This window comes from Epargyreus clarus, unplaced genomic scaffold, assembly GCF_041222505.1.
Source record: "Epargyreus clarus isolate Ecla_fem2 unplaced genomic scaffold, WU_Ecla_fem_2.2 ptg000036l, whole genome shotgun sequence".
Classification (NCBI taxonomy): domain Eukaryota; kingdom Metazoa; phylum Arthropoda; class Insecta; order Lepidoptera; family Hesperiidae; genus Epargyreus; species Epargyreus clarus.
Genome location: NW_027332241.1, coordinates 3,384,330 through 3,400,222, shown reverse-complemented (window position 1 = coordinate 3,400,222; position 15,893 = coordinate 3,384,330). Strand labels below are relative to the sequence as shown.

The 15,893-nt window shown below is 36.8% G+C and overlaps 1 protein-coding gene and 1 long non-coding RNA gene across 2 annotated transcripts in view; both read right to left on the bottom strand.

The window, feature by feature from the left end:
• Positions 1-15,893, bottom strand: part of Syt7 (Synaptotagmin 7) — a 586,971-nt gene that overhangs the window by 293,465 nt on the left and 277,613 nt on the right. The gene's annotated exons all lie outside the window — the stretch shown is intronic.
• Positions 5,267-15,893, bottom strand: part of LOC140756954 (uncharacterized) — a 33,367-nt gene continuing 22,740 nt past the window's right edge. The window contains exons 2-3 of the long non-coding RNA XR_012103918.1: positions 5,516-5,699; positions 5,267-5,384 (exon numbers count right to left, since the gene is read on the bottom strand). This is a non-coding gene — a long non-coding RNA (uncharacterized LOC140756954). The remainder of the gene's footprint in view (positions 5,385-5,515; positions 5,700-15,893) is intronic.

The window sequence follows — 15,893 nt, the reverse complement described above, 5'->3', positions numbered from 1 at the left end:
TTTAGGCTCAAGTTGCAGATCCAATTCTAGGTCAGTTTCTATTTGAAGGTCTGCATGTGCTTCTGGATCTGTTTCAGGGCACAATTCTTCAAATTGAAACTCTTCTAATCTATTTGGTTGAAGCTCTTCACTTTCATGAAGATCTTCAATGTCCGATACATTTCTCCTCACCCCGCACTGGCAAAATCTGATCGTCATTTAAATGTACCCCTAAAATTGTAACAAACAAAATTGATATTGACGAAACTTACACATAACTGGTAATAGCAATAAAAGCATTTTCATCAAACGTTATTCTGCACCAACAACCGTAGGCACACGATCGTAACAGTTAGAATTTGCAACCTAATTGTATCTAAATTGCAAGTTAATCGAATAAACTACTAAATTCCACGTATTTAGTGTTCTTTAAGCTTTCAAATTAGCTATAATTAATGATAGATACTAAACATTTAATACCAAAAATAATTATATACCTGTGACAGTGCGCGGGTCGAAAAAATCTGCCATCTTTGGACGAGTCCCTAGCACAACTGACCGCCTGCACCCCGCTCACTTAGCCGGTAGCACGTGCGATACTCTCCTCACGATCGATCGGCATCGGTTGCGTTTCGAAAAATAAGAAGCTATCACGTGGGAATTTTTTTAAAGTGAAACTCACGCTCATATCATCTCGGGTGTAAAGGGGTATACAACCAATCTCCGTGACATCAAACTCGTGGGTTCAACAACCCTTTCTACAGCTTTTGCCAGCAACTTTGTACGTGTAATCATGACATAATATCATACAAATTTAAAACCTCTATTTAGCCTCTTTAGTGTCAATTTTCCAAAAACGATGAAATAAGTATTTCATTATTTCCAACCAGAAAGCCAAATTAATTTAATTGAGTTCGCTTTAAAAAATGACGTATCTATAATCAATTTTTATACCCCATTTAACCCCTTAGGAGTTGAATATAAAAAAATCTGTCCTTTATTATAAGAGATGTATATTGTTATTGCCCAAAATTCACGCTTCTATTTACGTCAGTCAGTCAGGACAAGTTTTATAAGCCTAAAAGATAACATTCGCTAAAAAATACTAAATAATCGCAAAGTGACAACCCTATTGATGTAGCACGAATTTTATATAATTCTAACATTACGCTCGTAATCCCATCTTTATTGGTTTACGTCTGACATGGGATGTTTATGGCTACGAAAGTTGTTGTGATTCTTGTTTGCCAACCTCAGCGTTTACGGGTTAAACGTATCACATATATATTTTTATTAACGTCATCTTTTTTATGTGTTTGCTGACGTGATAGGATGATCAATTTGACCTAATTTTATTTATATTATTTACGGAACTGATGTAGTAAAGTTGTAAGCAATGATCCATATGGTTGATCGCTGCATATTTGTAGCCAAGTGAATATTGTAAAGGGTTCTATAGTCCGCGTAAAACTGCTAGTCCGCTCTGAATATAGAAATGAATCGCGTTGCCATAGCAAATTGTATGCCTACACCTGCTCGCAACAACTTCAGAGTGGACTAGCAGTTTGGCGCGGACTATACTTAAAATTACGGGTGTGTTACCACTCCTGAAGGCTATGGATGGTCGTCTCGTATGTAAGTCAACCGGTAACCACAACTTTCCACTAAAATGTAAAACTGATGCTAAAAATGTGTGTATTGCTGGAAGTTAGTCATACTGGCGCTAAGGCCTTCGTTACCCAGTATAAGGTTGAAGGATTGACATGACTTTGAAAGACTAAGCTGATGCCTCCAATACACATATCCTTTCCACACCTTTTAAACAAAAACGCAATTGCCAAAACAGTACAATAGACTAGCCGAAACCTCTCTTAGTCACTTGATAGGAGACTCGTGTCCAGCAGTGGGACAGTAGTTGACGACAAGTCGTTAATAGACTTCTTATATTTTTTTCACTTTTTTAAACATTCGTAACTCTTTACTAACCCATCGCCCTCCACAAACCCTCTTTGGAGCATCGTAGAGAAGCTTTCCCCAGTTATGGGCAGAAACTCATGTCCAGCATTGGCTCAGCATCTATTTTGAGGTTATGTATTTAGAAAGCATTATTTTAAAACGCATTATTTTATAACGCTATATAGCAGTGATAGCCTAGTGGTTAAGAAACTCGGCTTCCCGATCGAGGGGTCCGAGGTTCAAATCCCAGGCACGCACCTCTGATTTTTCAAAGTTATGTGCGTATTAGAAATTAATTATCACTTGCTAAACGGTGAAGGAAAACATCGTGAGGAAACCTGCATACCTGAGAGATTCATAAAAAAAAATCTCAAAGGTATGTGAAGTCTACCAATACGCACTTGGCCAGCGCGGTGGACTATGGCCTAATCCTTCTCATTATGAGAGGAGACCCGTGCCCAGCAGTGGGCCAGTAATGGGTTATTGTTGATGATGATGATTATTATTTTATAACGTAAGATTATTTATATATTTACGCACACAATTTTATTTCTATTTCGCGAAAAAGCTTTTTAATTCCATATCTCTTTAATGGCGGAGGTAAATTTATCACAATCAAACATTTTCAACCTGTTTTATCTCTTATTTCGCAAATGGAGCGCTCGTAATGTTTACAGATAAATGAATTACATTCTATATGTTACTTTCAGATACAGTTATAATTCAGGCTGCTAGAACCAGAGTGGCCTAACTGCATTTTAATGACGTTTGACCTTTTATTTTATTTTTTTGTTTTCGAGGGGGAAACCTTCGAAAGGTACCCGGTGCCGTGGGAGCGATTAGCACAGAGTTATGTGGGATTCTTACCGCACTAAAATCCCCCCGGTGGCCGTCCTCGGCGCTGCGTAAAGGACTCCGGGATCTCCAGAGGAACGCAACCGGAGTCATCTTAGCGCGTTGCCCCGTCGGGCTTCGTCCAGGTGAGCATGCCGCTCACCACACCGTCTGTTGTACACGACGGTATGCGACCACACATACCGCCGTCCTTCCCGGGGTCGCTGGCCGGGCGGTTTGAGCTCCCACTCTTGCCGTCCACAACCCCGGAAGCCCCTTTTAGTCGCCTTTTACGACAGGCAGGGGATACCGTAGCCCTATTCTGGTTCCGGAACTACAGGGACAAATGACGTTTGACCTATCTGTAGTTTCAGAATTTAAAAATGTTGCACACTTTTACTTTTCTCCATATTGTAAATCATGTTTTTTTGTAGTTACATACAATTAATTTATTAACTGAAAAGTATTTTCATTTATAATACAGAAAATTAAAAATAATTAATTAAAGTATAGATATAAAATAAATTATTTACAAAATTTACATATGTACAAAAATGAAAAATAAAAATATTTTCATCCTCCATGATAAAAGACGACTGGACTGATTTTGATGAAATTTGATGTGTGGGTTCAAGGGGACTTGAGAATGGTTTAGATTCAAAATTTAGTCCGTGGGAAAAGGTTTTTTTAATTAATTTTTAATTCGTAAGTAGTTATAAAATCGAAAACTATTTGATCAAGTGATGATCTTTAGCAAAGTTGTTGTCCTAGAGCCCACGAGGGTTTGGGAGTTGGTAAGACCAATTTTCGGCAGATGGCACCACTGTCATTCCAATGCAGGTACAAATTTTCCGTTTTATGTATGTCATATTATTTCTTTAAAATGCTGGCGAAGCCGCGGGCACCACTAGTTGGTTATAATATTTTCTCAGATTAAGTTAAACAATTCAACTATACTTATTTCAATTTTCTTGACAAATTGCAATTTAAATTAGATAACTTGTCGTGGATTTCATAACTTTACGCGAATAGATAATTAACTTAGCGCAAATTGGTTATCAAAGGAAATTAAACCAAGTTAGTAAGTTAATTTCATCCCTTTCTTGATAGGTCAATGTCCTCAACCCTTTAGAGCGACTGATAGATTCTAAAGGTGGTAGAACCCTTTGTGGTTTGAATTCGACGGCACCGCCGTCACATCTATTTCTGTCTAATAACAGCAGTGTTAAGTGCTACTGTGTTATAGTTTGAAGGGTGTCGTAAGGGAGATATACTTTTCCGAGGTATCCAGATTAGTCCTTAGTAGTAGCGGTTCATCTGTGACCGACCTCAGGTAGGAATCTAACATTTTCTGGGATTGTCCAGATGTCCATCCGTACCAGTAACCACTTACCATCAGGTAGACTGCATGCTCGACTGTTACTTATTTATTTATTTGTTTATTAGGTAATCCAACAGCGATACGTATAATATTTTCACAATATATACAGTATGTTGTAAATTAAGCCAAAACAGGATTACACATTTAGTATAGGCAGAAAATAATTGACGGTGTGCGTTTATGCGTACGTTCGTGCACATGGGTGTGTGTGTTTGTTTGTGTGTGTGTGTGAGAGAGAGAGAGAGATAGCGTGAGTGTGTGTGTGTGTGTGTGTGTTACGTCTATATTATTCTAAAACCTATGCTTAAATTTGTAAGTATGGTCCATGCCTTACAACCCTGATCTAATTCAGGTCCATAGTGCTATATCATATCATACAAATAAAAATCTCTCATCTTAAATACCTTAGGAAGCAATATAAATGACTTGTAATATTTGCACTGCGTTAAAATAACTGATAACTCATATTTTCGAATACGATTTGCATAGTTTACATTTGATCCCAGATCGCCAATGATTTGAAATGATAATGTTAAAGAAATATTGTGTCATAATCATATTTTTTCAATTAGAAATAAAGAAAGAATACATTAATTTCAATAAACATCCTGTATCAACAACAATTTTAATCATACAACGAAAGAAAGAAGTAAACAAAATAAAACCGGGGAATACTCGTATACTAATACTTCTATTGTAAAGACTTTTACTTCCTCTCTGTTAAGAAAACAATACATATAAGTATAAAATTTCGTGAGTAGAATGAACTCTCAAATATGTTATTTTATTTGTTACTAGCTGTGCCCTGCGGTTTCACCCACGTTAAAAAGAAAGAGGGACACACCTAGTTCTAAAATATAAGTAGCCTAAGTTACTCCTTATCAGTCAGCCAATAAAAGCCTCGTCGAAATCGGTCCAGCCATTTTAGAGATTAGCCAGAACAAACAGACAGACAAAAATTGTAAAAAATGTTATTTTGGTGTATGTACCGTATGTATATTCATATGCATGTAGTAAAAAACGGTTAATTCAATATTAAAAACAGACACTCCATATTTATTTATTTTTATAGATGTATAGATTGAAATGGGTTTTAATAAAAAAAGGTTTACTTACAGTGACTGCGACAGGTACTTGGAGAGGCCGAGCTTCGTGATCTTGCTTCCTTTGATCCCCTCATTAACAATGTTGGTAACGGTAAGAAAGTTCTTCGTCATTGTCGACTCCTGGGACACTAGCGTCACAAAACACAAAAATTTAGCTCAAAAAAAACTTTTTAACAAAAAACAACACCCCGTACGCTCTATCCACAAACAAAACTACACCCTGTATCTACGAACCACTCAATAAAATTAGAGCACTTACTCTTTTTTCGAATGGCAACACAACATCGAATAAAGAATTTTAGGTTTTGCAACAATTAACGCGCTTACAACAACAACAATAATCACTATTTCTCTCTCTTTCCTACTTATCACAGATTTTATCGATGTTTCCTTGTTATAACATTAGTAAACTTCCAAAAACAGGACCCGGTCCTTTGATTAACCTGAAATAGATATTTTTTGAATTAATATTAGGTCAATTTAGAATATATTTTATTTTTGCCCAATGTGTTAGTGCCTTTCAATTTTTCAAGAATAATTACCATTGAAGTAACGATTAACAGATATTTTATAATAATAATATCATATCGTTCAAGTTTTGCCAAAATATTCAAAGATATTTTGTAGTTATTTCAATCAGTTTTTACAAAAACTTGGTTCTTTTTGATCACAGATTATAGTAAATAATGTGAGAGATAGGTATCATTTATTATAACGTGTGAGAAAGACAATAAAACCATTTTGGATTACAACATTTATTGAAACGAATTATACATAAATATTTATTATTTCATGAATTTCAGACGCTCGACGGTCCAAATGGCCATCTTTATTGTATTACAAGAAAAACTGAGATAAATATGAACGTTTCAAATGAATAACTTTCTTATATTGTATTGCGTTTTCTTTTGTAGTTATAACAAAAGGCGTATAATATTTGATAAGTGAAAAAGTATGGAGAATAAAGATTTACTAATGTAATATGGTCACACGCAAACACAATGTATGTACAAATATTTGTATGTTTTTTTTTATAATATAACAGTAGCAGACGAGTATGCAGTCCACCTGATGGTAAGTAGTTACTGCCGCCCATGGACATTTGTAATCAACCCCAGATAGGATTAGATATTCCTACCTGAGGTCGGCTACAGATGCGGCTCTATCCTTGAGGACTAAGCTGGAACGCCTCGGAAAAGTATGTCTCCCTTACCACACCCTTCAAACCGGAACACAGCAGCGCCTAACACTGCTGTTATTAGGCAGAAATAGGTGTGGCGGTGGTGCCGACGGAGTCGAACCACAAAGGGTTGTTAAGTGAAGAAGTATGAAGAATAAACATTTAGTAATGTAACATGGTCACACGCAATCACAATGTATGTAGAAATATTTGTATGTACATTACATACACATTTAGCCGTACACTCAGTATCTCTCTCTCTCTCTTTCACGCACACACACATACACACAAAAAGCACGTAAGCACACACACTTATAGACCTAAACAGTAAAAAAACAGGTATGTGATTTTAGAGTGACATTGACATCCAAGCTTAATTTACTCTTCATCAACCCATTACTGTCCCATTGCTGGACACGGGTCTCCTCTCCGAATGAGAAGGATTAGGCCATAGTCCACCCTGCTGGCCGAGTGCGGATTGGTAGACTTCACATAACCTTGAAAACGTTTTTTTTTTTGTCAGGTATGCAGATTTCCTTACGATGTTTTCCTTCACTGGTTAAGCAAGTGATATTTAATTTTTAATACGCATATAACTTTGAAAAATCAGAGATGCGTGCCTGAGATTTGAACCTCGGACCTTTCGATCAAGAGGCCGTGTTTCTTAACCACTAGGCTATCACTGCTTTTTTACTTCATTTTACTGCATAATGATATTTTTTCACTATGTTTATATAATTTTTGTATGTTTGTCCTATGCCGGGATTCTTGGCTAACGTAACGGATCAAGTGAATCTGTTGGGATCCTCGTGAAACTATAACGAACAGGGAATGCTAGAAAAAACATTTTCATCCGAAAATATCCGGGTATTCCGCGTAAAAATTGGAAAAATATCCGCAGAGACGAATGTGAGAGACGAGCAGCGAATGATACGTTACCCAAACATATCCGGGTTTTCTACACTAAAACCCGAAAATATCCGGATATTCTGCGTAAAAGCTATAAACACATCAACATACTCCATATGTGGGAGGTTTTCTACGATGGAAATATCCGTAATTCCTATCTTATCTTGGATTGATTACAAATGTTATGGTCGGCAGTAGCCACTTACCATCAGGACCGCATGGTCGTCTGCTACTCCTATACTATAAATATCCCAGATTTTTAAAGTACCACATGTCACCAATCTACGAAAAACTATAGTCTAGATCCCTGCCTAAGGTTGGCGATAGATGCGTAGCTACCCCTAAGAACTAAGTTGAAATGCCTCGGACAATTATGTCTCCCTTACCACACCCTTCAAACCAGAACACAGCAGCGCTTAACACTGCTGTTTAAACAGAAATATGTGTGGCGGTGGTGCTGACAGAGTCGAACCACAGAGTTTCTTACCATCAAAAACGTATGAAACCTCCCTTAATCTATGCTTACAACATATACAAACACAACAATATAAAACAAGAATGTTAACAAACAACAAACAACAAACAAACACGACAATAAGCTAGAATTTCATTTCCTCAAAAGCGAGCAATGTTTGTTCTCAGACTATTTCGGACGGAAGCTGTCCGTGCTAGTCTAGACAAGCGTTATGACCTAGAATCTAGGACTTAAAACGTTTTATACTTTGTCTTTTACTAGATCTTGTAGCTGAGTAACTTCACATACAGTCTCTTTTCAACAAAAAATATATTTAAATACTAGTGGTGCCTGCGGCTTCGCCCGCATTTTAAAGAAATAATATGACATATATAAAACGGAAAATTTGTACCTGCATTGGAATGACAGTGGTGCCATCTGTCGAAAATTGGTCTTACCAACTCCCAAACCCTCGTGGGCTCTTGGACATCAACTTTGCTAAAGATCAGCACTTGATCAAATGCATAGTTTCCCATTCTTTAACTACTTACGGATTAAAAAATAATTAAAAAAACCTTTTTCCACGGACTAAATTGTGAATCTAAACCATTCTCAAGTCCCCTTGAACACACACAACAAATTTCATCAAAATCAGTCCAGTCGTTAAGGAGGAGTTCAGTGACATACACACGCACATAAGAAATATATATATAAAGATAAGAGATATTTTTTGTACAGGATTGAGGTAAATGAGCATCCAAGCAGTGATAACCTAGTGGTTAAAAAACTCGGCCTCTCGATCGAGGGGTCCGAGGTTCAAATCCCAGGCATGCACCTCTGATTTTTCAAAGTTATGTGCGTATTAGAAATTAATTATCCCTTGCTAAACGGTGAAGGAAAACATTGTGAGGAAACCTGCATACCTGAGAGATTTATAAAAAACTCAAATGTATGTGAAGTCTACCAATACGCACTTGACCAGCGTGGCGGACTATGGCCTAATCTTTCTCATTTTGAGAGGAGACCCGTACACAGCAGTGGGACAGTAATGGGTTGATGATGATGATGATAATGATGGTGATGATGGTGATGATGGTGGTGAGTATCCACTGCATCCACCTGCTGTAAGTTCGACCACAGACTGCTTATCCACACCTGACCACATCCTGAGGACTAAGCTGGAATGCTTCGTATAAACAATACGCCCTTTAAACCAGAACACAGCAGCGCTACACTGCTGTTATAAGGCAGAAAAAGATGCGGCGGCGGTGCCCATGGAGTGGAACCACAGAGGGTTCTACCACCTCAATCAGTCAATAACCCTATGAAAATCTCATTTAAAGGAGCTTATATTTAATTATATAATAATAAGGGTTCTTGGATGAAACCTTTTAAGGAAAGGAAAGAATAAATAATAATTTTATATTTCTCATTCATTATAAAATGAGATTTTCTGCAAAAGGCAACGTTAAACCTTATTTTCGAAAAGGAAAAATGTCAGTACTTTTTCATAAACAAAGAAAAATATAATGTAAAGTAGGTACGGGGTTAATTAAAGAATATTTCAAAGAGTTTTAATGGTTTTTTTTCTAAAAGAAATCTTGAGAGAAAAATGTCTTTCTATTTCAGCTACAACTTGGTTTTAGTTAAATAGTAATTTAAATGACGAAGGTATGTCGGATTTAAATTCTTATTTAACTAGCTGTGCCCCGCGGTTGGACCTATGTTTCAAAGAGTAACAGTTAAAATTTTAGATTGTCTTGTGTTTTTGGGGTTCCGTACCCAAAGGATAAAAACGGAACCCTATTACTATTATTACTAAGACTCCGCTGTCTCTCCGTCTGGCCGTCTGTCCATCTGTCACAGGGCTCTATCTCCTGAACCCTTTAAAGATAGACACTTTTTTACAAAGTATGTATAAAGGTGGCCGCTATAACAACAAATACTAAAAATAAACAAAGAGTTGAAAATAAATTGGGTCGTCATACAAGAAACCACTATTTCTCGACGTTATCCGCTTTATCTATTGAACCGTAATAGGTAGACAATTAAAATTTTCACAATGTATACTTCAGTGGCTGCTAAAATTACACATACGAAAAATAAAAAATATATATGAAAATGTTGGTGGAACGGAACCCTCCGTGTGCGAGTTTGACTTGCACCTGGCCAATTTAGTGTTCTGCGCAGACCCCTATTTTTCTAAAATAAAAGTACCTACTCACGTCACTCCTTATAATATTAGCTAAATGCTAGTGAAAGTCCTATCGAAATCGGCCTAGCCGTTCCAAAGATTATCCGCAACAGACAAACATACAAAAATAGTTTTTATTTTTTTATCTGTGGATATTTTTTATAATATTAGAGTAGCAGACGAGCATGTAGTCCCCTGATGGCGAGGACTAAGCTGGTATACCTCGAAAAAGTATGTTTCCCTTACCACACCCTTCAAACCAGGACATAGCAGCGCTTAACACTACTGTTATAAGGTAGAAATAAGTGTGGCGGTGGTGCCACACTTATTTAACTAACTAAGTTTAAGGTGGTGTTAACTAAGTTCGACCACAGACTTCACCACACCTGACCACATCCTGAGGACTAAGCTGGAATGCTTCGTACAAACACTACGCCCTTCAAACCAGAACACAGCAGCGCTACACTGCTGTTATAAGGCAGAAAATGATGTGGCGGCGGTGCCCATGAAGTCGAACCACAAAGGGTTCTACCACCTTCAAAATTCTTCTTGTCTGGCGACCCCCATTTATTTACATCTTATCTACACTAATATTATAGAGAGGAATACTTTGTTAGTTTGTTTGGTTGTAATGAATAGGCTCAAAAACTACTGGACCGATTTTAAAAATTCTTTCACCATTTGAAAGCTACAGTGTCCACGAGTAACATAGGCTATATTTTATATGAAATATATTTGATAAATAGATTTTGAGGCGGTACAAAGTTTGCCGGGTCAGTTAGTCTTTAATATCTGTTGTTATAGCGGTCACCGTTATATGAGGCTGCTAGAACCAGAATGGCCTAACTACATTTTAATTATTTTTGTATTTTCCTATCTGTATTTTCGTAATTTAAAAATGTTGTATAGTTGCGTAAAAATGCTAGTCCGCTCCGAATATAGAAATAAATCGCTTCGCCATAGTAATTTGTATGACTACACCTCGCAACAACTTCAGAGCGGACTATACACTCTTACTTTTCTCCATATTGTAAATCGGTTTTTGTAGCTAGGCTATTCTGGTTCTAACAGCCTCATATATACTGTGTAAAAATGTCAAGGGTTCAGCTTTAACCCTTTGGGTACGGAACCCTAAAAATATAATTTTGTCTGTCACGACACGTTCAATGCCTGTACATATAAAGGACCTTAATTATATTTGTTCATTTGTGTGGATACAACTTTTATATACTCATAACCGTAATACTTACTTAGACCTAGTTTTCCCTAAGTCCAGCCTTAAGCCATATTCCTAGTATAATAATAACAAAACTCATATTTTCGCCCTGTAAGGGTGATAAAAGCACTTAGTGATATTAAAAATGTATTATGGTTCTGTCCTACCACTAGCGATGAAGCGATTATAATTAGCGAACTAAAGAATCATTACGAAAACTAATCTGACTGCATAAAAATATAGTCTATATGTAATAATCCTTTATTTAATTATTTACAATATTATAATAACTTACTAAATTAAAAAAAAAACAAATAAAATCATTTACAGTAATCAAAAAATAACTAAAATTATAATAAATAAAATAAATGAGTAATATGTTATTTCGAGAATTTAGACGAATCCAACGACAGGTCCTATACTAAAACCGCATATGGGCTTTAGGGTGTCCTAAAGAATTATACATAGGCACGAAAAACAGTACCTGATTATTTAACTGAACTAAGAATATTCTTTTTAGGTAGCCATCCCCTAAGAGGCTGTTAAAACCCTAAGATAAATTTTAAATTTCAACAAAATACACAGATCGAAAAGAATTTACATAACGTTATCGACATAATCTATAATCAACCCCATATATGATTAGAATCCTATTTGAGGTAGGCTGCCCCCGTGTTGCCCCCTGTGAGAAGTATGTTCTCTCATAATAATGCGAATAGCAGACGAATATTCAGTCCACCTGAAGGTAAGTTACTACTGCTGCCCATGGACATGTGTAATCAATCCCAGTTAAAATTAATTTCCTACCTGAGGTCCAGTCGGATCACATATATGCCGCTTCCCTTGAGGACTAAGCTGGATTGCCTCGGAAAAGTATGTTTCCCTTACCACAGCCTTTAAACCAGGACACAGCAGCGTTTAACATTGCTGTTATTACGAAGAAATTGGTACAGCGGTGGTGCCGCCGATGGCATTACCGCCTTCAAACCTTATGTACCTTTTATCCAAAACACAGCAGCGCTTGACACTGCTGTTATAAAGCAGAAATAGGTGACATTTACCATGTAGTACCTATACTCGTACATATGTATCTTGGGCAAACAGCATTTCAAATGTCTATACATTAGCGCCATCTATCTACTCGCTTGATAAACAAACTCACTCGCTTCTCGTTCCTCTCTTGCGGTGACCCTTGCCCTAATTCAGCCCTGCGTTAGCAGAGTATTATGAAAAGATAATGAGTAGCATACCGTTCTTATGTTAGTAGGTATTTACTTATTATATTTGAACATAGAACTCTCCTTTCTGGTTGACGCAAAAAGAAAGGTTATGTTTATGACTGGTGTATGTATGTCTGTATGTATGTATGTATGTATGTATGCATGTATGTTTGTTTGTTTTATAAAATATATATAAGATTAGCAGACAAGCATACAGACTCGACTTCTGTATTGTATGATTTATTTTGTGTACAAAAAACTTATTAAATAAAATAAATAAATACAGGTCACTTGATGGTAAGTGGTTACTACCGCGCTTGGACATCTGTAATCAACCCCAGATAAGAGCAGAAACCTACCTGAGATCGGTCACAGATGCACCGCTACCCCTAAGGACTAAGCTGGAACGTTTCGGAAAACTATATCTCTTTTACCGCATCCTTAAAACCAGAACACAGTAGCGCTTATCACTACCATTTCACGACACGACACGACACGACACGTCGAAACGACATCGTATCGTTTGATCATAAATGATTTAAGCCCCAAGTTCAATCAAGCTACGAAATACTATAAACAGAATATTAAATGTGATTTACACAAATCATTCAAATAATGAATAAGGTACCTGTACCCTTGCCAGGAGTTTTTACGTTTCGACAAATATGACTGTTTTGGTATTTGTTTACGTATTGGCCCATATGATTTTCTAGTTCCGACACAATCCGCTAGGGGCGCTGATTGGAATTTGTATGGGCAAATACGTAAACAAATACCAAAACAGTCATATTTGTCGATACGTAAAAACTCCTGGTAAGGGTAGTGAATGGATTTATGACGACGGATTTATACCTTGATTTGTGATCACGTTTATTTATGGCTAATGAAGTTGTTATTCAGATGGATTTGAATCAATTTGTAAATGTTGAATAAACGAATTGTAACACGAATTATTGATTATGTAATTTATAATTGAATCACTTCTAGCATTTCAATTGGTTGGATTACGTCGTCGTCATCAATGTATTACTATCTCACGGGCTCGGGAATCCTCTCAGAGTGGGAATGGTTTAGACGGTAATCCACCTTGCTGACCAAGTGCAAAATGGTAGACTTCCACATAAGTATGTTTTTTATATTCAGGTATTAGTAGTATCAGTCAAAAATATTTCAGGTATGCATGATTCCTCACGATGTTTCTTCACCATTAAAGCAAGTTAAAGCAAGCACCGTTAAAGTTATTATTTTATAATTCGCACATGATTTTCAAGGCGAGGCGCCCGGGATTCGAACCTAGGACCCCTCTATTGAAAAGCCCCGTTTCAACTACTGGGCTATCAATGCCTGAAATTTCGAATATTAGTAGCATTAAATCATCTTGTAATGACGTCATAATAGACTAGTTTTGATTATGTAACTAGGCAAGTATTGCCCGCTCGGCCAGCATCCCCGGGAAGGACGGCGGTAAGTGTGGTCGCATACCGTCGTTTGCACCAGACGGTGTGACGAGCGCCAAGCTCACCTGGGCGGAGTCCGACGGGGCAACCCTCTAAGAGGACTCCGGTTGCGTTCCTTTGGAGATCCCGGAGTCCTCTAAGCAGCGCCGAGATCGGCCACCGGGGCGTTTTAGTGCAGTAAGAATCCCACATAACTCTGTGTCGCTCCCACAGCGCCGGGTACCTTTTGAACGTTTCCCCCGCGATAACAAAAAAATATATAAAAAATAAAGGCAAAGATTGATAGACTTTACAAACCATTGAAAAGGTTTTTAAAGGACTCTCATAATTGTAACTTAGTTCAGTCATGACTCATGATATTTTCCTTCATCGTTAAAGTGATAATTAATTTCTAATACTTCAAAGTCCCGAATAATTATGTAAGATAGGTTTCGTCTTGTTTTTCCTTCACCGTTAAAACAAGGGATAATTAATTTTTAATACGCACATAATTACTACCATTACTACCACCATTACTACCATTACTACCAGGAGTTAACCAATCTCCAATCGCAGGTCTGCTGGAAGAGATTTCATAAGAAATAAGCAGTGCCTTTGCACTAAATTTTAGATATAAGTCCTGTTATGTATTATATTTTGTGTGCCTAAATAAAAAAAAAAAAAAAATAAATAATTTCAAAAAAATGGTTATCCTGAGATTCAAACTGTAAGCCAATAACATGAAATACCGTAATTGAAAATGCCCAAATTGAGATCATAACGCTATCACAGCAAGTCACATACAATCAACATATTACGTATATGATTGAGTAACCAAATATCGTTGACTATTCAATTAATTGATATCCAATAAACCCATTGCTTGGAAGCGAGAGATACGGAGATTTGCAGCCATTACTGGGATTGGGTTGCACGACAGCTCTATAGCACATAAGGCGTTCCACCTTAGTGTTTAGAATGATCAATAATATTAGGTTTCGTGTTTTCGTAATAGCTATATAATTTTTGTTATATAGAAAAAGATTATGAGTAATCCACCCGATAACCCCGTCCATGGATATCTGTATTCAATCCCAGATAATATTTAACGAAACGCCTCCTATAGGTACATATTCATTACCACACATTCCAAAATTTAATTGTATTGTTTTTGACATTAACTGTCAATTAATCCGTCAAATTATAAATATGTCAAATAACATGACTCATTGTAAAAAGAGGGCTTTTAGTCAAATAAATAATTGAATGACAGAAAAATGGGCCCGTAAATATTTCTTTATGAATATTCGAGTAAGAACTTTATTATGTGTAATAAAGCATGTCATTGTTACTTTATTTTTCTGTCAAGAAATATTGAAATTGATAGGTGTAATGTCAAACAGAATTACGTATAACAGATGCATACTGGGTGATATTGACAGAAGTTATTTGGGTCAAGCGTAAACGTATTTGGGGACTACGAATGTATGTAGGGTATAATTGCCAAATTCTCACCTTTATAATTGTATCTTTTACCTTATATGCTACATAGTGATAGCCCCGTGGTTAAAATTCGACCTCTCACCGGGAGGGTTTCAGGTTCGAATCCCAGGTACACCTGATTTCTAATAATGATGTGCGTATTAGAAATAAATGATCACTTGCTGTAACGGTGAAGGAAAACATCGTGAGGAAACCTACACGCCTGAGAGTTAATTAAAAGCTGTGCTCTAAGGTATGTGAAGTCTACCAATACGCACTTGGTCAGCGTGGTGGACTTTGGCCTAATCCTTCTCATTCTGAGAGGAGACCCGTGCCCAGCAGTGGGACAGTGATGGGTTAACGAGATCTAATATGCCTTGCTCGCCATATACATGTTCCGGTAGATGACGCAATATGTGTTTAGCAGATTTTAACGACTTTTTGAGATCAAAATGAGAGGTGAAATTAATTTTAAAAATATATCCACAGTCCCCACAGCATCAACTATTGGGTGCATAAGTACCTTCATTTTCACTTTACATACAT